A 24,589-nucleotide genomic window follows, 5' to 3' on the forward strand; every position below is an offset into this window, starting at 1 on the left:
CTTTTTATGGGAAATTTGCTTTCCAAAAAAAAAAAAATTGAGAACGGTGACACTTTTACACTTTTACAAATCTTTCTGATGTCCAGCTTCATAGAGGACGGCTGAATTATCTCCTTCTGCCTCCAAGCTGTTGCGACCTATTTTCTGTCGCGATATGTTTGCTTTGAGCATAAAAGAGAATCCAGGGATTTCCCTTGTGGCGCAGTGGTTGAGAATCCGCCTGCCAATGCAGGGGACACGGGTTTGAGCCCTGGTCTGGGAAGATCCCACATGCCGCGGAGCAACTAATCCCATGCACCACAACTACTAAGCCTGCACTCTAGAGCCCGCGAGCCGCAACTACTGAGTCCACGTGCCACAACTACTGAAGCCTGCACGCCTAGAGCCCGTGCTCCACAAGAGAAGCCACCGCACTGAGAAGCCCGGCACTGCAACAAAGAGTAGCCCCCGCTTGCCAGAACTAGAGAAAGCCCATGCGCAGCAACGAAGACCCAACGCAGCCCAAAATAAATTAATTTTTTTAAAAAAAGAGAGAATCCAGCTTTACACTGACGTATAATTGGGAAAGGAAGGACCTCTTGGACCCCTGAAAGGGTTGTAAGGCTCACGCATTGAGAATCACTGCTTTGATTCATCTTCTGGAAGTTACCCAGTGCCGTGGCACTTCAAAGCCACAGTAGCTAAACTTTTCCTAAAACACTGTATTCAGCCTCACTTGCAGAGTTCCGTTACAGAGCTTTTGGGGAATCTGCATATCCACTGATCCCCTTCTCCCAGGACTGAACCCCAATCCCACCTGACGGAGGGAAGATCGGGGAGACTCTGGCAGAAATCCTCCTAAGACAAGACCTGTCTGCCACCCTGGGTATAGGTTTCTGCACCGAGAGAGGCACCCAACAGTGGCTGGTCACTTTTCTGGGACTTTGGCATTGGGGGATGCGGACTAAGGGACTTTGAACCCAGAAATCCAGGTGGTCGTAGTGGGGCCACCTACTTAGCTGTGGAGCCCTTGGTCCTTCATGGCTTCCACGTCCTGCTTCGAGTCTCTCAGATGACGAGGCTTCTGTTTTATCACGTTGTGAGCTGATCATCTCGTTCAGTTGTTGTTCTAGTAAGCATCCAACAGTCAGTAGCAACTGTGGGTCTCAAAAGAGTAGGAAGAGTTAAAAGTTCAAAATCCAGTTGTGAATAATGCGTGTGTGTGCACACATGTGGGTGTGTAAAAGAAAGAAGGAGGAGAGAAACTGATTAATTATAAGTGATATTTTTAGAACCTATGTAGCAGGGTCCTGGCTTCAGCCAAGTTGGAACCCCTTTTAAGAATTTAATTGGGTCTGGCACAGCTTGTGGGCAGGAATCGTGGGTCCAGCTAGGACCTATTTGCTTCTGGAGAAAGAAATCACTTAGAGGAGGGGCGTGTAAAGCTCAGACTGGAGAGAGGCCTGGACTCTGAGTGCAGCGTGGCCTGATTCTATGGCCTGATTCTGTTTTCAACCTCTATTACTATGTGCTGGTCACATGTTTGTCTGTTTGACCCTCTCGGTCAGCCCTTTGAGGTCGGTGCTAACGTCGCTTTTTCACAGGAGAGGAATCTGCAACACAGATCAGCCAAGTCACTTTTCTATGGCTACCCAGCTGGCAAGTCTCAGAAGCCGAAGGTGCACTGGCGACGACCCTGCAGCTCCAGGCGTAACCACCGTGCGGCGCTGCTGGGCTGCTGGCCCCTCCCTGAGCCCGTCTAACCCTTCCAGGTAGGGGAAATTATATTCTTTTTTTAAAAATTTATTTATTTATTTATTTATTTTTGACTGTGTTGGGTCTTCGTTGCTGTGCGCGGGCTTTCTCTAGTTGTGGCGAGCGGGGGCTACTCTTCGTTGTGGTGCGCAGGCTTCTCATTGTGGTGGCTTCTCTTGTTGTGGAGCACAGGCTCTAGGTGCGCAGGCTTCAGTAGTTGTGGCACGCGGGTTTCAGTAGTTGTGGCTCGTGGGCTCTAGAGCACAGGCTCAGTAGTTGTGGCGCACGGGCTTTGTTGCTCCACGGCATGTGGGATCTTCCTGGACCAGGGCTCAAACCCATGTCCCCTGCATTGGCAGGTGGATTCTTAACCACTGCACCACCAGGGAAGCCCAGAAATTAAATTCTTAAAAGCTGGCACAAGAACTTGTCTTAGGGAGGAAATTCTCTTTATTCAAAAAAGAGTAAGTGGGACTTCCCTGGGGGTCCAGTGCTTAAGACTTTTCCTTTCAGTGCAGGGGGTGCAAGTTCAATCCCTGGTCCCCAGAGAGCTAGGATCCCACATGCCTCATGGCCAAAAAAAACCCTGAAAAACCCCACAAAAACCCAAAACATAAAACAGAAGCAGTACTGTAACAAAATTAAATAAAGACCTTAAAAATGGTCCACATCAAAATAAATATCTTTTAAAAAACCCCCAAAAGAGTAAGTGAAGGGTGGGGGGGACCAAGAAGAGTGAACCCTGAGGGGACAGGAGCCAGGGCAGCGAGACAGCTCATGTCCTGTTCCTTAGAGACCAACAGACAGGACTGGAGGAGGTGAGTGGAAAGTGGGAGGGGAAGGAGGAAGGCCACATGGCTGTGGGAAATCCCTTAGTGGCAGGAGTGCTCTCTATTTAATGTAAACTTTATTGAAGAAGAACACACATATAGAAAAGTGACCCATCATAATCGTTCAGCCTGGTGAATTTTCATCAGGTGAACCTACATGTAACCAGTACATCCATCAAGAAACAGAACATACCCCAGAAGCCCCTGTTCATGCCTCCTTCTGGCATCAGCACCCACTCCTGCTCTCTAGCACCCAATACTCATTCTGTCTGGGTTTGAACTTTATATAAATGGAAATATACAAAAATCTATCTACTCTTTGGTGTCTCACTTCTCCCAGTCAACATAAGAGTTGAGAGTCTCATTGTTGCCTATATTTGTATTTCACTCCTTTCTGTTGTATGGCATTCCCTTATATAAATACACCACAACCTAGTTACGCTTTCTGTGTGGATGGACACTTATGGATGGACACTTCTAGATGGACATTTGGGCATTTTTCATTTGAGGCTGTTGTTGGGACTATGGACATAGGGTCATTTTTGTACATGTCTTGGTGAATATTCGTAGCGTGTTTGTGGGATGGAATTGCTGGGTCTGGGTATAGGGTATGCGTGCGTTCAACTCGGCTAGACATTGCTGAACACTTTTGCAAAGCGTGTGTACTCATAAACAATTGCGAGTGGGTTATGTTTAAGACTAAGGGAAGTCCAGTCTCTCTGTGAGTTGTGCTGCTGTGATATAAACCTCCCTCCCCTCCTAAGCATCCAGTCATGCCTAGCACATCTCACAGATCATTTATATGAATGGTGGGGGTTTTGTTTGTTTTGTTTTTAATAAAAATCAAAGAATGAGCTGAGGTTCGTGGCGGGGCCAAGCTGGTGTGAAACAGAAAATGGCATGTGTGAGATGGTGAGGGGCCCACACACTGAGCTGACTGGGACACCAGGAGCTTCGGCCCTGAGGTGACTGTGAGGGCGCCAGCCTCCTCTAGGGACCTCGGAGAGCACCTTGGGCACGCACAGAGGGGTCCAGCCTGTTAAGTCGCCAGGGCCAGAGGGATCCTAGCTGATTTTCAGATCACACACAAAAAAGGGGGGAAAACAGTCTCCCCACTTTGACCTGAAGCAGGGGATGGCTTTGGCAAAGCTCTGTCACCTTCACCCTTCAGTACATTAGCCGATGTGCCCAGAGCCAATGGGGAGGAGGTCCCAGCAGTACTAACAGAGGCATGGGGAAGCAATGCCCTTCCGGGAAGCTGTTAGAGGCAGCAGCAGTGCTGGAAGCCCCAGGAGATGGCACCGTTGGCAAGGACATCAGAGTCCTCAAGAGAGAACGGCCCCAGGGAAGGTGACTTCCAGGCTAGACTACCAGAGTGAGCAGAGTGGTGGACACCCAGTGGGACCAGAGAGGGCTGTTGTGAGCGTCTAGAAACATTCATGCAGAGCTCCCAGAAATAACTGAGAAAGACCCAGCAGAAGGCTGGGGTGCTTAACGGTGGGTGGGCGCCGGCCAAAGACCTGTGGTTTATTACTGTTGAAGTTACACCTCCGGGGTGCCCCTGGGTGACTGGGAAGCCAGGGTACAGTCAATACTACTAATGCCTGAGTGTGTGTTTCTCTTTCTAAATTTCATTTACTCCTAGTTTTGCAAACAAGTGTTTATCTCTCCCATAAATAAATCTGGAGTGCTGTTTTCCTGATGTTTCTCAAAGTTCAGTCCCCAGGCCCTGGCCTTTACCGCAGTCCTAGTTACGTTCTCCGCACAGCAGCGCGGTTCACCATCGGAGGCAGGGAACCGGGGAGGAGCCCGGTTCAGAGGCTGCAACAGCCTCCCTCGAACTTTCCCACGTACTCAGCTGGCGATGGCAAGAGCAGATGGGCCTGTGGTCTTGGACAGGGTCTCTCCTGCAGCTCCTCTGCTCTCTCCTCACCCAGGTTGTTCTCGGTCTCTCCCCCTCTCACTCCTGCCAATTCCCAGGCTGGCATCTCTCCAGGCTCTTGGTTTCTTGAATTGCTTGCCTTCAATGACATTCACCTCAGCACCCTTGCCGCAGGTCCCTCCAGCCTCCATCATCTCCTGGAACTGCTTCACTCTTAAATCTTGATTCTGGAAGTTCTACTCTCTGGTCATAGTCTCTTACCCTCCAACTTTCTCATTCTCTTAATAAACACTGAAGATTTTTGAAAACTTACAGAGGACTCCAGTCTCTTAACAAGCCCTGTAGCCCCCACTCCACCTTCTCCCAGTCCATGAGTTTTTTCTTGCCCCTCGCCACCTCCCCACCAAGCAGGACCCATCGGAGTGGGGAGTGGGGGCGGGGGCAAGAGAAGGGAGCACGGCCTGAAGACGGCAGAACACACCTCTTTCTACCTCAGTGCCTTTGCACGTCTGCTTGCTCTGTGTCCCCCACGCTTAACCCCCTCCCTACTCAGCTAACCCTACTCGCTGGTTCAGATCTCAGCTCAAACAGCACTTCCCTGGGGTCAGTGCACTCTGTCTTCCCACGACATGCTCTGTCTCAAGGGAGCATCACAGTTGTAATGGCTTGTGTAGGTGTCCAGGGACTAGGCTGCCACTTGTACTGCCACGCCCATAGTGCTAGCACAGTGCCTGCAGCACAGCGGACACAGCGAGGATTGGGGGATGAAGGGACTGACGGAGAATAGGCAAGAGTCTGCAGCTGATGGTGGAGAAGCAGAGGGTGGTGTGGCAGGGCTGAGGTGAGCTGGGCTATCTGTTAGGGTCAGAAAGGAAGATTCATGCTCCTGGGCATTCTGACCAGAGGCACCTCAAGCCAGAGCACCCAATGTGATTGTATTTGGACATTGGGCCTTTAAAGAAGTAATTAAGGTCAAAGGAGGTCTTATGAGTAGGCCCTAATTCAATCTGACTGGTGTCCTTATAAGAAGTGGAAGAGATGCCAGGGACGGGCATGCACAGAGCAAAGCCTGTGAAGATGCTGCGAGAAGGTGGCCATCTGCAAGCCAAGTACAGAGGCCTCAGGAGAAACCAACCCTGCTGACACTTTGACTTTGGACTTCTAGCCTCTAGAACTGTGAGAAAATAAATGTCTGTTGTTTCAGCCACTCAGTCTGTGGTATTTTGTGACGGTGGCCTGAGCACACTAAGTGACACAGTTATGATCCAACCTCTCATTAGAGTAACTTGCCCACAGTGGTGTGGTGGTAGGTCTGTAATATCCAGCTCTCCATGGACCAATGACCCAGGATCTGCCAATTACTACAGTGTAAATCCTGCTGTGGCCGATTTCAAGCTGTCAGTGTCATGTCGCTGATGTCAGGTTGGGAAGAGATGTGCATGTGTGGGTCCCACCAGCCAGTGCCCCAGCTGGTCCCAGCACATCACGGTCTGTCAGCCGATCCCACCAGCAAACATGTATAGCAGATCATCGTACAGCAGGATCTCACTTGCTTGATTTTTGGTAAACTGGGATTTTACTAGCTTTCCCTAACTCCCACCCCAAACATAAACACACAAGGGCACCCACACGCTCCAGGCTTGTGGTCTCACAACAGGAAGTGGCTTGAAAATAAAGTGATCCCTGCATTCTGCGTTCCCTCTACCGCTTGTCTTTCACTCCGGATCTGTCCAACACATTAAGGGAACGTAGGAACAGAGCAGAGTTGTACAGCGTTGGTTGCTTTTGTTTCAGGACCAACCAGCTCTTCTTGAGGACCAGGGGCACGAAAGATATTTTCCATCAAATCTGGGATTTGCATTGTCATTTCCTCCCACCCCACCTCATTCTTTCTTCACTCATGCAGGCGAGGTAATTCCCAGAAACCTCTGCTTTCTTTCCCATTATTTACCCGACGCATTTTCACCTACTTAGGAAAATCAGTGCTAATTTTCTCTCCATCATGGGTTTCACATCTCCAGAGCAGTTTTTGAAAGTACTTGAAATGCATAACTGAGCATCATGGTTCCTTAGACACAGATTTGAACGATTAACTGGATAGTTTCCATTCCACTCCAGTTCAGGTTGTGCAGAATGTGTCATCCCAAGCCCCTCCCCCTAATGTTGCAGAATCTGCTTGTCCGGATACCAGGGCTTCGGGGCAACAGCTCCATTTCCTTTTTTGTGAACTCTCGGTCTTTAATGAGTGTTTATGAGCAGAATTCAAAAAGAAAGAACCCCCTTCTCCCACCTGAAGTTATTGGTTCCCGTTTCCGCTGCATGTCCCCACTTCCTTGGGAAACTGGGCTCTGCCTTAGGCGAGGGGCTGGCTTTTGGTTGGGGAGTTTGTGCTTGGGCATTGAGCGTGGCTCCTGGCGCGGTACCCGGCAATGTCCGCACAGCTGGTGAGGAGAACCTCTGAACCACACAGGTGGTGTTATTCTGCCTTCCCAGTTACTCTGCCTGTCTCCCTCCCACAGGGATTCCAGCATGGTGATGTTGCTGCAGATACTGCTGGATTTTTTCAGGAAGGTCTCCTTTGAATTTGGGGCCTATCCCGAGGTGTGCTGGAGCGAGCTTCTGCCAGCAGAGAGAGCCAACTGTACCTATCTCTTCCCAACTTCACGCTCAGTGACATCCCATTGCTAGCTTGAAATAGGCCACGGAGGAAGGATTCACTCCAGGGAAATCAGCCAACATTACAAATCAGGGCGTTTTCTTTCTTTTTTTCCCCGAGCACCCACTTATAACACACCACTGGAAATACCCCTTCAAAAAAAAGAAATCCCCTCATAGGAGCCAGCAGCCTGTGCAGTTAGAATCTTCTTCATCCCACCCTCTCCATCATTCTGGAAGCTGCCAGTGTTAAAAGGGAGCAAAACAAATGTGAATTACCCCTTTTAAAGGGATGTCTTTCTTTTCAGTTCTCATCGATTGCCTTCCCCTTATGAGGACGTCTGGTACAATCTAGGGCTGCAGGATCATGGTTCCCCTGCCATCTGATGTCTAGTTTCTTTTCTTTACATTGACTTCTCTGTAGGTTTATTTCTAATATCCTCATGATCCAACAAGCGGTACTCTCTGTTCACAGTGGTTCCTGATCCCCAGGAAAGATTGCCATGGATACAGATTTCAGGACCCAGACTCCAAGACAGTCTCCATCAGTGCCGCAGGGCTGGGGCACAGAAATCTGTATTTTTAATAAGTTCTCTGGACGGTCCAGGTCCGGACCCTGGGTTGGACTGACATTTGGGAACCACTACAAAAACATCTGCGGGTATGCCGGGCTCTTCCTCAGCAGCTTCTGAGAGTTAGAACCCAGTTGGGGTGAGGCTGGAGGACTCAGCCTGTTCTGTTTTCTGGGTTAACAGACAACATCTGAGGGCTTCTGCTCTGTCATCCTCCAGGCCACATTACTTGGGGAGTCTTGGTGACTTTCCTGATTACCCAGGGACACAAAGGCTGGCTCTGAGGTACAAGAGGGGGTGAACTGATTAACTGCCTCGTGAAAAACTTAACTGCACATCATTTTCTAGTTTGGCAGAGGCTGCCAGGTGAGCTCGGGCCCATCATTCCCCGCCTGACTCACTGTTACAACCCAACCCAGCACTGATGATGAGTGGGTGTCTCCCCCCTACCCCAGTGGCTCCCAAACTTCAGGATGCAAGTGAATCACCCAGGGAGCTTGTTTAAAAGCCGGATTCTGGGCCCCTGCCTAGGTTCCCGTTTCAGGAGGGGTGGACCTGGGAATCCCCTTGTTTAACAAGCTCCCCAGGTGAATGTATTTGACACAGCAGGTCGTTTTATTTAAACCAAAAAGGTTTTCACGAAATGTCTGCTCTTAAGGGTATTATCTTCCCTTAAGGAGTTCCTCTGGAGTAACAATGAATCAGCTTTTTCTTGAGCTCTTTTTAAAAATAAATACTGTGTTTCAGAAATGGAACCATGTGTTTCAGCAGAGGAAAGTGAGTAATGCTGCGGGCCATCTGGCCAGCCACACTTCCACTCAGAAAACTGGTATATGGTGAGTGACAAGGGAACGTCCCCAAGCAGGTGGGCTGTTCCCTCAACGGAAAGGAGGTGGGATGAGGGGGCAGAAAGCCCTGGTTCTAACAGCTGGATGGAATGTTCCCCCACCAGGGTTAATTCAAGTGGTTTCTTTTTGTGAGGATAATCACCAAATTAAATGTTTTAATTACTGAAATCATATATGCATTTCTTCTGAGAAAAGAGCATCATCAGAGCTCAGTGGTACCCACTCCCCAGAGGGTAGAGCGGCTTTGCTTTCAGGGAAGGGAGTGTCTGGAGGAGTCCACTTTCATTTCATTATAAAACCAGCTTGACAAATAAAGGCATAGATTGACATGTATTCCCAGCCAGCTGTGACTTAATGAGCTCAATTCAGAGCTTGGAACCTGCTAGCCACATCCATATTAATATGTCCGTGGGAAAAAACAACAACAACAGAGGAAGTGACAAACTGCTATTCCTAGTATTTGAAATGAATTTTAAACGACTTAAAATGGCTAACGCGGGTGAGCATGACTTTGAGGCAGCCCAGCTGTCGGCCTCCCTGCCTGTCAATAACGCCCTTGCAGCAGAGGCAGGCAGGGCCCTGGAAGGTAGGAGCTGTTTTCACCCAGATCAGCAAGCCCTGAGGCCTGGGGACAGGTCTGCGGCAGCACCCTATCCACCTCCCCAAGGCTTTTATCTTGAATTGTTTGTTGCATAACCATCTAAGTCATCATGATCATAAGAGCCTTTGTGATTCTGATTTTCCCAGTCATGAGCACATGAACATAATACAAATGTCTTGTTCAAACATTCTAAGATCCTAAAAATAAAAGGTGCTGGGTAAGCCTGCTGTGTTAATAAGCACAAGGTGAGAGAGGGCGGGCGTGGGTGGGGGAGGACAAAGGAAATGCAGCAGAGAAACCTCAGTCTGTGTATTTTGACGCTCAGCTGCAAAATAACCACCTGGTCCAGCTGGGGAGAGGGCCCCTGGCCCGTGAGCCATTCCTGTAGTACCACGTGGGAGGCGGGAAGGCCCCTTCTCTGGTCTGGAGAGAGGGTGTGAACACTCTCCAGCGGAGGTCTTTGCATTCCCTTGAACCTGAACTCTGCTGAGTGCTGAGTTTTTTTGGTTGTTGTTGTGTGTAACTGGGGGAATAGTCAAGATTCAGAGCATAGGCTTTCAAATCAGATAAATCCTGCCTTTCCCACTTACAAAAGATTCAATCGGACCATGAGTCTCCATTTTTTAATCTGGAAATGGAACTAAAATACCAGTCTCATCAGGCATTTTCTGATAATTAAATGAGAAAATGTACGTACACGCTTAGACTCGGCCTGGCACAGGGTAAGCCCTGGATGATTCTTGGTACCATATCTGACACATGTCTCGGTGGCATGGAGTCTCCAGGTTATTCTTATTTAAAAACACCTTTCAGGGCTTCCCTGGTGGCACAGTGGTTAAGAATTCTCCTGCCAATGCAGGGGACACGGGTTTGAGCCCTGGTCCAGGAAGATCCCACATGTTGCGGAGCAACTAGGCCCATGCGCCACAACTACTGAGCCTGTGCTCTAGAGCCCGCAAGCCACAACTACTGAGCCCATGTGCCGCAACTACTGAGCCCGTGCTCCGCAGCAAGAGAAGCCACCACAGTGAGAAGCCTGCGCACTGCAACAAAAAGTAGCCCCCGCTCGCAGCAACTAGAGAAAGCCCGCATGCAGCATTGAAGACCCAACACAGCCAAAATAAATAAATTTATTAAAAAAGTAAATAAAATAAAAATAAAAACACCTTCAGCACATGTTAGGCACTCCGAAATCAGCATTTCAATTCAGTGCCTAGTCATAAATCTCTGATAGTTGTGATACCTTTGGGAAAAAGGGCAAAATATTTCACTTCTGCTTTCACATAATGCTCATGGTTAAATCTGGATAAAAGATGTGACCCAGTGAGTCATATCTAAAACTAGGAGAGGGGACTGACTGTCACCGTAATCACTGACTAGATTCTAAACCCACCAACAGTCCAGGAATAAAGTGGGAATGGAAGTGACATAGTCACCAGCATAAATAGCAAACCCCAGTTTCTCCAGTAGACCATAGCCAGAATCCCAAACTGATTGAGTACTAGTCTGTTGACCTCACCAGGCCTCAGTTTTCTCATCTGTAAAATGGTCAAAATAACACCTGCAACACAAGAGGATAATGCGCATTTAACAGGTGGTGTTTGCAAACAGCTGGTGTTTGCGATGTGCTTGATACAGCACTGTGCGCTAAGAGCACACAACGCATGCTAGCTCCCTCCTCCAACTAGGTGCAGGGACTCAAACCCTTGCATAGCCCTTAGGCCTGTCCAGTCCCTCTGGGCCACCTAGGTTGTTTAGCAGTCATCCAAACCCTAGCACCTTGGACATTCTTTGTTGCCATCAGTTATGGGTTATGTCTCCCCAGAAAGATATATTGAAGTCCTGCCCCCCAGTACTTCAGAATGTAATCTTAATTGGTGATAGGGTCTTTACAGAGGTAATCAAGTTAAAATGAGCTCATTAAGGTGGGCCCTAATCCAGTCGGACTGGTGTCATTATAAAAAGGGAAATTTGGACACAGAGGATGTGAAGAGACACAAGGAACACGTGTGAAGACGGAGGATTGGAGTGATGCATCTATAAACCAAGGAATGATAGAGATTGCTGGCAAACCATCCGAGGCTAGGATGAGACAAGGAAGGATTCCCTGCAGGTATCAGAGGGAACATGGCCCTGCCAAACCTCGATTTCAGACTTCTGGCTTCCAGAACTGTGAAATAATAAATTTCTGTTGTTTTAAGGCATCTAGTTCGTGCTAATTTGTTAGAGCAGCCCTAGGAAACTATTACACCATCCTTTTTACAGAGGAAACTTGGTTATGCATAGGATAGAAATGAAAATTTGGGAATCAGGTCCAAGCAGGGGTGAGGAAACCCACCGGAGGTTCCTTTGGGATAAATTAAGCAACCAAACAAGAGGAGGTCATCTTGCTTTGAGATTCACAAACACTCACTCTCTCAAACTATGTTCCCTGAGATCTTAGGATTCCTTGGAGAATTCTGTAAACATTTGCTTTTGATTTACATTTCTTTAGTATATATATAATTATTTTACTGGCTTTAAATAGCAAAACTTTCTCAAGTTACTTACATGAATAGCTCATTTAATCCTCACAACTACCTGTGAAGTGGGTGCTATTTTATCCTCATTTTACAGATGAGAAAACTAAGGCACAGAGAAGAAGTTAAGCAGTTATTCCGAGTCCATATATCTAGTAAATAGTAACACTGGGATTTGAATGCAGGGACTCTGACTCCAGAGACTTCGTTTGTAACTATGTACTTTACTATATGGTTTCTAAAAACTATAACAAACACACACAAACACAAACAGGTACATTCAGATGTTCCATAATTAGATTCAACATGGCAGAGACCATCACAGCACAAACTTGTGCTGCCTTTTGTAGAGAAAATCTCATTCATTCATTCAGTTGACAAATGTTTATTGAGTACATACTATATGCTTCTGTGACCTTCCTTAACAATATTGATTAGTTCATAACTCTATTCTCCTTTCTTTTTTTTTTTTTTTTGCAGTACGCGGGCCTCTCACTGTTGGGGCTTCTCACTGTTGAGGCCTCTCCCGTTGCGGAGCACAGGCTCCGGATGCGCAGGCTCAGTGGCCATGGCTCACGGGCCTAGCCGCTCTGCAGCACGTGGGATCTTCCCAACCGGGGCACAAACCTGTGTCCCCTGCATCGGCAGGCAGACTCTCAACCACTGCGCCACCAGGGAAGCCCTATTCTCCTTTCTTAAAAATATTCAGATCTGTGCATATTCACTTAAACTCGAACCCAGCACAATAGTGAGTTGTGTAATAATTGGCACTTCCAGATGGTAAACATACCATATTTAGATTCATTTTAATATTTATTTAAATATTAATATTGAGTATATTAAAATATATTCATTTTAATATTTATTATAGTTTTGGATGCTACTTGATTGACTTTTATACTCATGATAAGCAATATTGGCAGTTGGAAGAGAATGTTAGTGATTACATTCTTAAGACAAACATTTTCTACTACTTTTAAGATTTTAGATGAGTTCAATTGAAGGGTATCTCAAGGTTGCAAAGCAAGCAGTTAAAAGCTGTTACTGCTTGCAATCACATGCTATGGGAATTGGGATTTTATTGATTCCATGCAACAGAAACATAATGCAGGAGGACAGACTTGATGCTGAGGCCAGTCTAAATCTAATTTTAACTTTTATCTGAATAGCCTCATTTCCCTTGCTGTTTGATTACTATAAATGGTAAATATTGCAACTTGAAATTATAAAATAAATTTATACAGATAAAAATGGATTTTTTAAATGTTGGAATTCAGTGTATAGTTTCTTCTGAAAACATAAAAGGTTTGCAAACTACCACACCAGACCACCACTGGCACAGATTGTTACTGGGCAAAATGGACAGAGCTCATTTTCCATCCCTTCAGCAGCCCTGATCCTCTCTAACCTGTGATCGTGGATCAGTCTCGGGATAGTTACTTCCAATCAAATGTGCAATCTGCTATAGAGCATCTCAAGTGGTGGGATGTCAGATGCTGTGTTGGGAGGGGACTCCACAGCCCATCCATTCTGCTTGCTCCCCATAAGGCTGAGTGGGGCTTCTGAAAAATCTGATTCAGCCTTGTGGCAGATGAAATGTCCTCCTGGAAATTCTCTGCCCTGATGTGGTTCTGAGCAAAACACAAGGGCTTCTCTTCATAGGAAGTCCTCAGTTTTATTGCAATTTTCCACACCTGATGCGAAAGACAATGAATTCCATAGAAGTGAGCCTACTTTACGGAATGGAGAACTTTTTTTAGTGATGCATGTATCAACTTGATTGGAGGAGCAGTTTCTAGAACTGATTTTATAAGTAGCTTATTTTCTTTATTACATGGTTAATACGTGTTCATTGCTGATAAATGAGAAAATGCAAATAGCAAGAATAAGAAGTAAATTAAAATATTCATAATCTAAATACTGGGGAAAAACCACTGTTGACATTTTGGTGTACATCCTCTAAATCCAAGGTCAGCAAACTTTTTCTGTTAAGAACTAGATAGTAAATATTATGGGCTTTGTAGGCCAAGAGGTAAAATTGAAAATATTATCTAGGCACTTATACAACAAGAGAGAATACAAATTGCCATAAAATTCTTACTGACAAAATTCAAAATGTAATAATACAACAAAACAATGATAATAAATGAATACAATTTTTTGTGACATAGGTTTACTAATGGTAAGAATGGAATTCTGTTTTGGGAGAGGATAACATTTTGCTTAATGGGGGTTCAAAGTTAGTGTTCCCAATAGTGGATATAGAAATCTATTGCAAATGTTTATCTGTTATTACTGATCTGTAATGGGATTTTATGTATTTTATCTTTGAAAATGTCTTTTCACACAGCTAGGTGCTACCAAATACTGATACCAATTTTGAAGCATACAATTTTAATTGAGCATATTCATTGTTTGGAAGGCATTTTTAGAATTCTATTTGTTCCATTCTTATTTGCCTTTGAGCATGTTGTTATAATGCAGATTAATCACTTCCAATTGAAGATTATGTGGAAGCTCCTCAATTGCAGATAAATGGATTTTGAAATATGGAAAGTCCCTTTATCCTTGCATGGACGTTCAAAAAATGCTTCTGGAACTATAGTATGAGCTGAATGTATAAATATACCCACTGAAAATTTGTGTGGCAATGGAGATGTCATGTCTCACTTTAATTTTTGAAAACATAGAAACTGTATAAAGCCGTCTGACATTACTTGTGATCCAAGTACTGTTAGTTACCATCAAGATGACCTCATTGCAGTACATAAGTTTTGCAGTAAACACTGTTTTGTCTTTTAATTTTAGATTGAATTCATTAAGAAGCATTATCAAGTCCGCAGAAATTAATTTTCAAAGCTATTCAATGTTCAATAATAATGACTGCTTAATAAATACATAAATAAATAAATAAATAAAAATAATAAAGGGAAGTTCTCATCCAGAAAAATTTCAATCTCAGGCCCAAGTTCAAAAGTTGCAATAAAGGGACTTCCCTGGCGGTCGAGTAAGACTCCGAGCTTCCACTGCAGGGGGCATGGGTTCAATTCCTGGTAGGGCAACTAAGATTCTACATGCCTCGCAGTGTGGCCAAAAAAAAAAAGTTGCAATAAAGCTTTACCACTGCTAAGCCACAGAAGTGTGGTATAGTAGTGAAAGCCAGGATATTTAGCTTCTGTTTGGGATAAAAATTCGCAGAACTGACAATGGTTAAGTCCACAGCAACAAATAACGGTACTGGTTCAATAATACATGATAGATTCAAGTATTTTCTGCCAACTACCTGCTGATACATAATACAATGAAGAATGATATGTTTTTAATCCCCTCCATTTTTGCAAGCTTTGTAAGCTTTTCTGACTAATACTTCTTTTTCTGCTCTACACATATTTTTTTTTACCACTATCAGTTGTTAGGTGACCAGTACTAGTTAGTTGGAAGATAAAAATTAGAGGTTAAAAAGAAACTGTAAAATAGACTAAGTCCTATTTATGTAATCATGTTGAAATCGGCATCATTCTAAAACATATAGGCAGGGACTTCCCTGGTGGCACAGTGGATAAGACTCTGCGCTCCCAATGCAGGGGGCCCGGGTTCAACCCCTGGTCAGGGAACTAGATTCCACCTGCATGGCACAACTAAGAGTTTGCATGCCACAACTAAGGAGCCCACATGCTGCAACTAAGGAGCCCTCCTGCCGCAACTAAGACATGGTGTAACTAACTAATTAACTAACTAACTAAATAAAATGATTTAAAAAAAGTGGTAAGAGTAGGCATTCTTTAAAAAAAAAAGGCAAAGATTAAAAGGTTTGACCACATAAAAATTTTAAGTTCCATTGTATCAAAACACCAAAGCCACCTATAAAAAGTAACAAACCTACTAAAATGTTTGGGAAACAAACCAGCAGTTGGTAGCTTATGATATAAAACACTCCACAAACCAAGCAGAAAAAGATGAATCCTACTGCCACCCTCACCCCTGCCACAGACAAAGGCGATTCTACAAAAGAAAACTAAACATAAAAAAGTATTTGACCTCACAAGCAACAAGAGAAATAGAAAGTGAAGCAATAATGAAACATTCTCCTACTCCCTAACCCCATGACTAGCACAGATTGAAAAAAGTGGTGTATTAGTTTTCCATGACTGCTGTAAAAATTTATCACAAACTCAGTTTATTCAGTGGGTTGAAGTCAAAGTGCCAGCAGGGCCACACTCGCTCTGGAGGCTCTAGGGGAGAATCCACTCCTTGCCTTTTCCGGTTTCTGATGGCCGTTGGCATTCCTTGGCTTGTGGCCACATGACTCCAATCTCTGCTCTGTGTCAAATCTCCCTCTGCCCTTCTCTTATAAGGACACTCATGATGCCCACTTGGATAATCCAGGATAACCTCCCCATTTCAAGATCTTTAACATAATCACATCTGCAAAGACCTTTCTTCTATGTAAGGTAACACTTAGAAGTTCCAGGGATTTGGATCTGATATTCTTGAGAGCCATTATTCAGCCCCCTACAAGTGGTAATGCCCAGTACCTACATGGGTATTATGGAGAAATAGGTGCCTTTTTATACTGCTATTGGGTATGAAATTAACGTATTTCTTTATGGTGCATTAGCCTCAGTTTGCTTCTCCAGATCCACTGTCTACTCTTCTCCATCCCTCTGTGCCCCTGGGGCCTGAGCTGTGTGGACTGGCCTCTGGCTTGTGGCTGGGTCCTGCTAATGAGAGTCATGGGAAGGAGCTGGGAGGATGGGAAGAGGGTGAGGTTACTGTTTCTTTGGCTTCCTGTGCTGCCTGGGCTTGCTGCATCTCTGCACCAAAGGCCACACCTCCTACCAGGTGACCCTCCCCAAACACCAACCTCTGCAGGTTCTGATAACTGCTCCTTCCCTGCCCCCTCCAGTCTAGGGGTGGTAGTAGCCCCCAGCACTGCATGCACCATCCGTGGCTGGTTTCACACATTTGTATGTTGTCCTTTTATTAGACGTCCCTCAATTACTCAGTTTTAGCATGCCACCTGTTTCTTGTCAGGCCTTGACTGGTGCCGGCACTACATGTCAAATCAGAGATCTATTTATAAGAAGTTCATTAACAGCATATTTATAATAACAAAAACTCAAAAAAAGCCCAAATAACCAAATAAATTGGAGACTGGTTAAGCAAATTTTGATGCTCCACATAGAATATAAAAATATGTTAACAATCATATTGTAAAAGAATATTACTAAGATGATAAAATATTCACAGTATATTTCTAAGTAAAAATCCCACAAAATTGTATATATAATAATGTCCCATTTTTATAAAAAAAATTTAATGGGAAAGAAGGTTAAAACCACATGTAATATTACATTTTGGGACTTCCCTGGAGGTCCAGTGGTTAGGACTTTGCCTTCCAGTGCAGGGGGTGTGGATTCGATCCCTGGTCAGGGAGCTAAGATCCCACATGCTTTGTGGCCAGAAAACCAAAAACATAAAACAGCAGCAATATTGTAACGAATTCAATAAAGACTTTAAAAATGGTCCACATCAAAAAAAACCAAAAACCACATGTAATATTACATTTTAATAAAAATTATATCAGTGTGTGCTTGTAGATCATATATAAAATGTGTATATTTTGTTGTGTACTTGTCATATAATATGTATGTTATATAATGTAATCATGTCACATATATACTGTATATTATAGATTTATTACATTATGTATGATAATGTCACTTTTTGTAAAGAATTATTTACATATCTACTCGTACACGTTTTGTGTCGTATACATAATATATAACATACAACACATAATACACATGTTATAGAGAGCATGTATGTATATGCATGTGTGAATTTCTCTCTCTCTTCCAGATGTCGGCTGAGATCATTCAGCCCTTTCGGCTTGAGACAGAATTGGTCGTATCCTCTGGTCCGTGTTTATAGAGAGTACAATGTACAATGTCTTGTTCAAGATTTATCCAGATTCCCAGGGGCTCACTGCTGCCTGCGGCCTCTCAACGCGCTGAGGCTTCTCTTCCCGCTTCCCCCCTCCACTGCCCCAGCTCAGACGTGGGATTCAGTCATTTCCCTGAATTTCTCCAAAACCAGCTGCTGCCCTGGGCAAACATGTGTGTGGCAGACTTTTCTTAACGTTCAGAGTGCTGCGTGACTAACTCTCCTACTGCAAGCATCTCAGGCTACCCGCCCCAGGCTCTGAGGGACCGACCCAGGCCGTGGGCGGGGGTGGGCGTGGCGGTGGGCGTGGCGGTGGGCGGGGGCTGCCCACCTGTAGGGCGGCGCCAGGGCAGGGCCCGCCCCCACTCTAGGCTCTCCTCGCTTCAGTTTCCCTCACCCCTTCCTTAACACGTGCTCCCCACCCCAAGATTACGAACCTCTTCTCCTTGATGACTGGCAGACGTCAGTCTGGCACAAAAGAGATCAACGAGGGGAATCTCTGAACCGTGAGTCCCTCCCACCTCCCGGTCTAAGAGGAAGGCAGCAGTGAATGGTTGCTTCCCGAGTAGGCTGGGACGAACCCCGCTCCGCCGCTCACCAGCTGTGTGGTTTGGGGCACTGGTCTTCACGAGCCTCAGTTTCCTTATATACAGAATGGGGGTGACACTACCATTGAAGAGGGTCGTTGAGAATCAAATGAGTTAAATACAGAAGAGTATCTTTGGACTTGGTAGTAGGCAAAAGTTTCTTAGAGTTAATATGTACAAAGTGCTTAGAATTATGTTTGGCACAAAGTAAATACTATTAAGTGTTAGCTGTTGTTTTCTCCATAAATATGCATTATGCACGCACCCCACCCCTCCCATGAACATGCAGGAGCAGCTACAGTCCGCTTGGTTTTGAATTATATATTTATATCTGTAACTATATATAAAATACCAGAAGAAAATATTTTAATATGTTGGAGGTGGGATTATGGTGCTTATTTTTTCCTTTTATTTTCTTTGTGCCTTTTCAAGTTTTCCAAGTTTTGTACTTTGAGCATTTATTTTTGCAGCTATGGAAAGTGCAAATTGTTTTTCAGAAGAAAGGCAAGAGAAGCCTCTTGGGATGATAATGGTGTAGGTTCGCAGAAATCTTTCCCCTGTGTGTAAGTGGATTAAACCCTCAAGATCAGGCAGGGCTCCTTGGCTCCTTGGGAAATGAGTAGACCTTAAAAGTTAATGATTCCCTGCTGTTTTCACTTTAGAAGAAATCTGTGATTATTTCTTGCTCTTTAGACCTGCCATTTCAGCATCTTAAAAAGGAACCAAAGAGAAATTAAAGTTTGCGACCTGAGTCTTTCCTACAAACCGAGTTGTCCTGAAATTTTCTCCATCAATTCCTAGATTTTAAGAGGCTTAGCCTGCTTCCTTGCCCCTAATTGCTCTATTAATTTAATCTGCTCAAAGTCTCCCAAGGGTCTAATCATCAGTCTTCAGCGCTGGTTCTGGCTGGTCTGGTCTCTTCCACAGATTTGTGCTGAGCTGTTTTACATGTCACCCTGAGTTCTGTTTTGCTAGCTTTCTCCTTCCAGGAGGGTTTTTGCTGACCTAATTAAACGAGCTTGGTATTTGTGAGAAGTCACACATTAAGTGAAATGATGTGGACTCCTTTTCCTTTCCTCCAGTGGAGGCATGGAGCTACACGTTTGTCCTAATTTTCCTCTGTTGGTTCTTGATCCTTTCTCTTATAGGCACTCAGTAGCTTCATGTTTATCTAGCGTAAATCAGTGCTTTGCATAAAAACAGACCCTAAGCAAGTTAGTTCACTTTCATTTCCTCATCTGTAAAGTGGGGATAAAAACATATGTATTAGTTTCCCAGGGCTGCTGTAACAAATGACCACAAACTTGGTGGCCTAAAACAATAGGAATTCATTCTCTTCGTAATCATAGAAGCCAGAAGTCCAGACTTGAGGTGTCAGCAAGTCCGTGCTTCCCTCCAGAGGCTCCAGGGGAGAAAACTTCCAGCTCTGGCTTTCCTTGCCTTGTGGCACCATAACTCCCACCTCTGCCTCCATCTTCACGTGGCCTTCTTCCCTCCTCTGGGCCTCAAACATCCTTCTCCTTTCTCTTATAAGGACCCCTATCATGAAATTTAGGGCCTAGTCTAAATTGAAACTGATCTCATCCCAAGATCCCTAACTTAATTACATCTGCAAAGACCCTATTTCCAAATAAGGTCACACCATTCACAGGTATCTGGGATTCTGATTTGGACATATCTTTTTGGGGAGATACTATTCAACCACTACAATTTGTCAACCTTATTGAGTTGGTGTGTGAAGATTAAGATATCATATCATATCAATAATTATATGATAATGTGTGTAATGCAGCTCCCACAGAGCCTGATGCATGCATAGTAGGTGCTCAGCCAATACTCAGCACCATCATAATTACTACTACCAAGGAGTGCTTACATTGGGCCAGGCCTCACACCCAGCTTAACTGTGCCTCAGTCTACTTACTCCTCAGAGCGTCTTTCTGAAGGAGCTAATGCCCCATTTTACAGATGAGCAACCTGATGCTTCAGAAGCTTAAAGGGGCTTGTAATAAAAGATAGAGCTGGGACTCAAACCCAGGTTTTTGTGACTCCAGAGCCTGTGCCCTGCTCCCCTGCACTTGGTCACCTTGGTATTGATTGTTCTTCCTACTCCTCTGCTGTGACCCAGCACCTCCCCCCCGGCCCCAAACTCTACCACACTTTGCACTCTGACCCTAAACTGTGTCTGGTGGGAAGAACTAGCAATGGAGGAAGAGAAGAGAGGAGCTTCTCTTGAGTGTCCTTGTGACATGGCAGCTGGCTTGCCCCAGTGCGTGTGATCTGAGAGGGAGGGGAAGCCATAGCACCTTTTACGTGCTCACCTGGGAAATCACGTGTCCCTTCTACCACATTTCATCTGTGGCAAGTGAGTCACTAAGTTCAGCTCCCACTGCCGGGGAGGGGAATTAGGTGCTCGCCTCCGGAAGGAGAGGTGTCAGAGACTCTGTGGACACAACTGGAAACTACCACACCACTTGGTCCACGGGAGGAAGTTGGCCTCTGACTACGTGCTTAACTGGCTGTGTAAGCCGAGTCCTTAGCTGTGCAGAGGGAGGCCTGGTGCCGAGTCCAGGGGCATGGGCTGAGGAGAGCGACATTGTTCCACATAAACAAATGGGAAGAATTTGAGCTGTAGGTCAGAGGAAGTGCGGAAGGCAAGAAGGGAAGTGAGAGAAGACAGGGAGCGTGTGCCTGGCACGCAGGGCACCTAGAAGACTTGTGGGGACAGGTCTCGCCGACGTTATGAGTGATGTAATGCAGGGGGAGTGTTAGAGTTAGACCCCTCCATTTTACCAAGCTACCCACAGACTCTGACACACACACACACACACACACACACACTCACACACACACTCACACTCACACACACTCACACACACTGCCTTGTGTGAGACGCTTTCAGTGGCAGTTATGGAGACGGGCAGAGTTTCAGGTCTGGTTGATAGTCTAAGCAGGGACCAGGCCTGAGGGCAGCAAGCGGATCTGTGAATTTACCCTGTTCCAGAAGCTCATGCTGGAGACCATGAGGCCCCTGGGAATTCTCAGAAATCTCAGAAAAGGCAATGACATTTCTGTGAGGCTGGAAAGGGAGACAATCTGAAGAAATAGAGCCCAGCTGGTGGTCCCCACTGTGGAGCTGGTACTGAGCACAAGGCAGGAGAGCGCTTCACGTGGGAGGGGCAGAGCCCGCTGGATTTCCAAAAGCAGCCTCAGGCCAGGGGAGATGGTCTTAGCCACTCTACTGCAGTAGAAGGATAGGTATTAGGTCTTTGGGGTTAATTTTGCTATTGGCTGTCTTTGGAGTGTTAAAAAACAAAATTCAACAGAGTAAACTTGAAAGATCTTATTGGCCTTGTTCATGAAATGGGCAGCATCTCCTCTAGCAGATGGAAAGGAGCTCTGAGGCGCTGTACAGAATGAAAGACTTTTATAGGGGGAAGAGAGCAGGAACAAGGAAGTCACACTAGACAAAACATCGGGTTGGCTATTGCAAGGTCGCTTTCCTTTAGGGGAAAGCAGGGCTCTATCAGGATATTGCCTGACTTGTGATGATGATTCCTGATTGACTGGTTTAAGATTCCCTTTCTGGGAGAGCCGAAACTGCCATTACGTTAAGTCTCCATTTGGTGACGTGGGGCTTAGCATAAGTGACTCCATTTGGGGCCTGTTGTCTTGTTTTTTACAGGAGGATTCAGTGTTTTCTGACAAAATCCTAAGATGCTGTTTTTCTTCATTATTTCAAGTCGCTTGCTTTCCTCTTCTATAATAAATGGTGGCTTAGGTTTGTGGGCTTCAGGCTTAATTAAGCCTGAAAAATAAATTTAATGTCACTCAACCTCAGACATGCTGTCAACATGAGTGTGCCCATCGTTCTGTTCTATGTAGGTGCTGGATTTGGACATCTCTGTTCTTTTGAGAAACATAAAGCCCTGTTGAGAAATCTCCTAAAAGAAAGAACATCCTTGATATTTTAATATTTAACAAAAACCATTTTGACAAGTAGAGGCACCAAAAGGAAGCGGGTTAAGCGGAGGAGAGAGCATTATGAAGCTTGAACGTTGAGTGTTTCTCCAAGGCTCTATTTCGCCAGCTCATTGAATATTTAGAAGTCATGCCTGGGTTCTTGAAAGTCACTGTGACCATCAAGGGTGAGTCTGGGTCTTGGCTCTCCCTGGAACCCCAGTGCCTGCCATGGTCTATGCTCAATAAACATTTGTTGACTTGGTCATTGATTGGAGACCATTAACACTAAGAGATTAGTTAGGATCTAGTTCTAGAAAATTCCAAAAGGTAAAAATATTTTCAAATAATGAAGTCCCTGATCAAAAGGTCCTGAATTTCCTTGTTCCTTACTAATTTGATCAAGCTTCAGGAAGGCAGAGGGGGAAGTTCCCAGGGTGGGATTTTGGGGAAATGTGGGGGAAGACGGCAGATGGCTGGTGCATTTGTCCATGCTGTATACACACATCAAAGCTAGTGTCCTTACACATCCTCTTGCCTGTTTTCAAAAGCTTCACTACCAAGTGTCATTCAACACAACTAAATGGTGAGTAGACTTTGAAAGCGATCCACCACCCACTGAATGAGACACTAGCTCGTGTTACTTTCACCTACTTTTATCTGTACATTTTGAGCCCCCAGATAGATGTTGATGTTATTTGATCAGTTGATGAGAATGGGGGCTGTATCTTTACCATCTTGACCCCCTACAGCAGTCCACCCTAGCTCCACCCTCCAGCCTCATCTTACTACCAGCCCTTCCCCAAATTCTGCTCATAGCTCCTGCCTTCGGGCTCAGTACACTCACCCAGTTCCTTAAAGGATGGAAGCATCAAACACAGCCTTTTGCCCCTTAAGATCCAGAGAAGATTGTCCCAAATGCCTCATTCCACACACTTTGGAAAGCCCAGAGCCTTCTCTAAGATTTCTGCAAGTTCCTGGGGGACCTAAGTTCTGAGTTACCTCTTATTCTGACCTTCTGCTTCTGTGAATTAGTTCAGTTTAGGGCGCATCTCACAGTGTCGTATAACCCAAACTCGAGACTCAGCCATTTCCCTATTTCCTACAGATTCACACTGACACATTCTTTGTGTGTATGGTGACTTTATTTTTACTAAAAATTCAGGAAGATGGAGGGATTTGTATCACAGAAAATCAGACAAGTTAAAAGTAAACATTAGCCATCCTTTATGGCCTCCTTGGTCATATTCTTAAAAACACTCATCAGCCATTTCTTTTGCTTTGTGCCCGGTTATGTAACCTCCTCTCCATCTTCTTTCTTTCTTCTTTTCCGTCTCTCTCAGGAGGAACAATAAAACAACAACACAAAAAGCACACCTCTCTGCCCCCCGCCCCTGCCTCTCTCCCTCTCCCTCTCCCTCTCTCTCTCTCTCTCTCTCTCCCCACTCCCATTTTCCAGGCCTCCCTTATGTATTCAAGGACCACACCAAGGTTTTGCAATTACCACTCCTAAGGAAGGGCTCTTCTTAAATTCTAAGACAAATCAACCCCATCCCTAGTTTCTATCTGGATATTAGTAGGGAAATGTGGTGATGGGTTCATTTTCTAGTTACCCTGATTCCCAGTTTCCCCACCTATAAATGAGGATGTGATAGCACTGGCTTCATCCAGGCGACATGAGAATGAGTAAGTTAATGCATAAAGCCCTTATTAGCACAGTGCTTGGCACACAATCCACAGATAAATGTTACCTGTTGTTACTTGTTCCCTCTCTTCCTGCCCATCGAGGTCCTGTTCATACACTTAGGCCCAAGTCAAGTGCCAGCACCTTGACTCTGAGCTCTCCCTTCCAATCACTCCCTCCTGGCATCCTTGTGGTGTTGGGCTTACACTTTCCTTCAGGCAAAGAGGAATATGACGAGCCCCTGAATGAGTTTACAATCTGGAGGGAAAGGTAGACGTGGGAATATAGAAAGGGAATGATCCAAGGCAGCTAGGGATGAGGTGGAGAAAGGACGAGCAAAGAGGTCAGTTAGCCAACTTCAAGATCTTAAATTCAAAATCAGCAATGTAGTCACGTTGCCAGTGTTGTCAGCCCAGAATCCCATCATGCAGTTCTTCAGTCAGTTTTTCATCAGTTGCAGATTTTTACCAAATGCAAATTTAGGGCTTGCCTCTGGTATGTTGTGTTGATTATTTCAACATGTGTGGCTCAATCAGGGTTCTATCAGGGAAGCAAAATCACTATGAGCTATGGGATAAGGAATTTATTATAGGAAATGGACCTTACACAATTTTGGGAAGAGCTGGGGAAGTAAAGGTCTGGAAAGGGGAGTTGAAGAATCAGAGGAAGTCACTAACCAGCCCTGGCTTACAGGGAAATCTGGAGCCCAGGCATGTCCAGCTGCTGGAGTAGGATGGGGTGGGGGGCGTGAACTAGAGAGGAAGTCTAGGG

At 45.2% G+C, this 24,589-nt stretch overlaps 1 long non-coding RNA gene across 3 annotated transcripts in view; it reads left to right on the forward strand.

Annotated features, from left to right (window-relative positions):
* The window catches only part of LOC307176068, a 75,719-nt gene extending 57,591 nt beyond the window's left edge, over nucleotides 1-18,128 (forward strand). The window contains exons 4-6 of one of the 3 annotated variants that reach the window (XR_013824592.1): nucleotides 1,584-1,751; nucleotides 17,504-17,551; nucleotides 18,016-18,128. This is a non-coding gene — a long non-coding RNA (uncharacterized lncRNA). Of the gene's footprint in view, nucleotides 1-1,583; nucleotides 1,979-12,121; nucleotides 12,530-17,503; nucleotides 17,552-18,015 lie in introns of those variants that run through there. The other 2 variants (XR_013824593.1, XR_013824594.1) reach the window with 2 other exon arrangements.
* The last annotated feature ends 6,461 nt before the right edge of the window (nucleotides 18,129-24,589 follow it).

This window comes from Stenella coeruleoalba (genome assembly GCF_951394435.1).
Source record: "Stenella coeruleoalba genome assembly, chromosome: 17".
Lineage (NCBI taxonomy): Eukaryota > Metazoa > Chordata > Mammalia > Artiodactyla > Delphinidae > Stenella > Stenella coeruleoalba.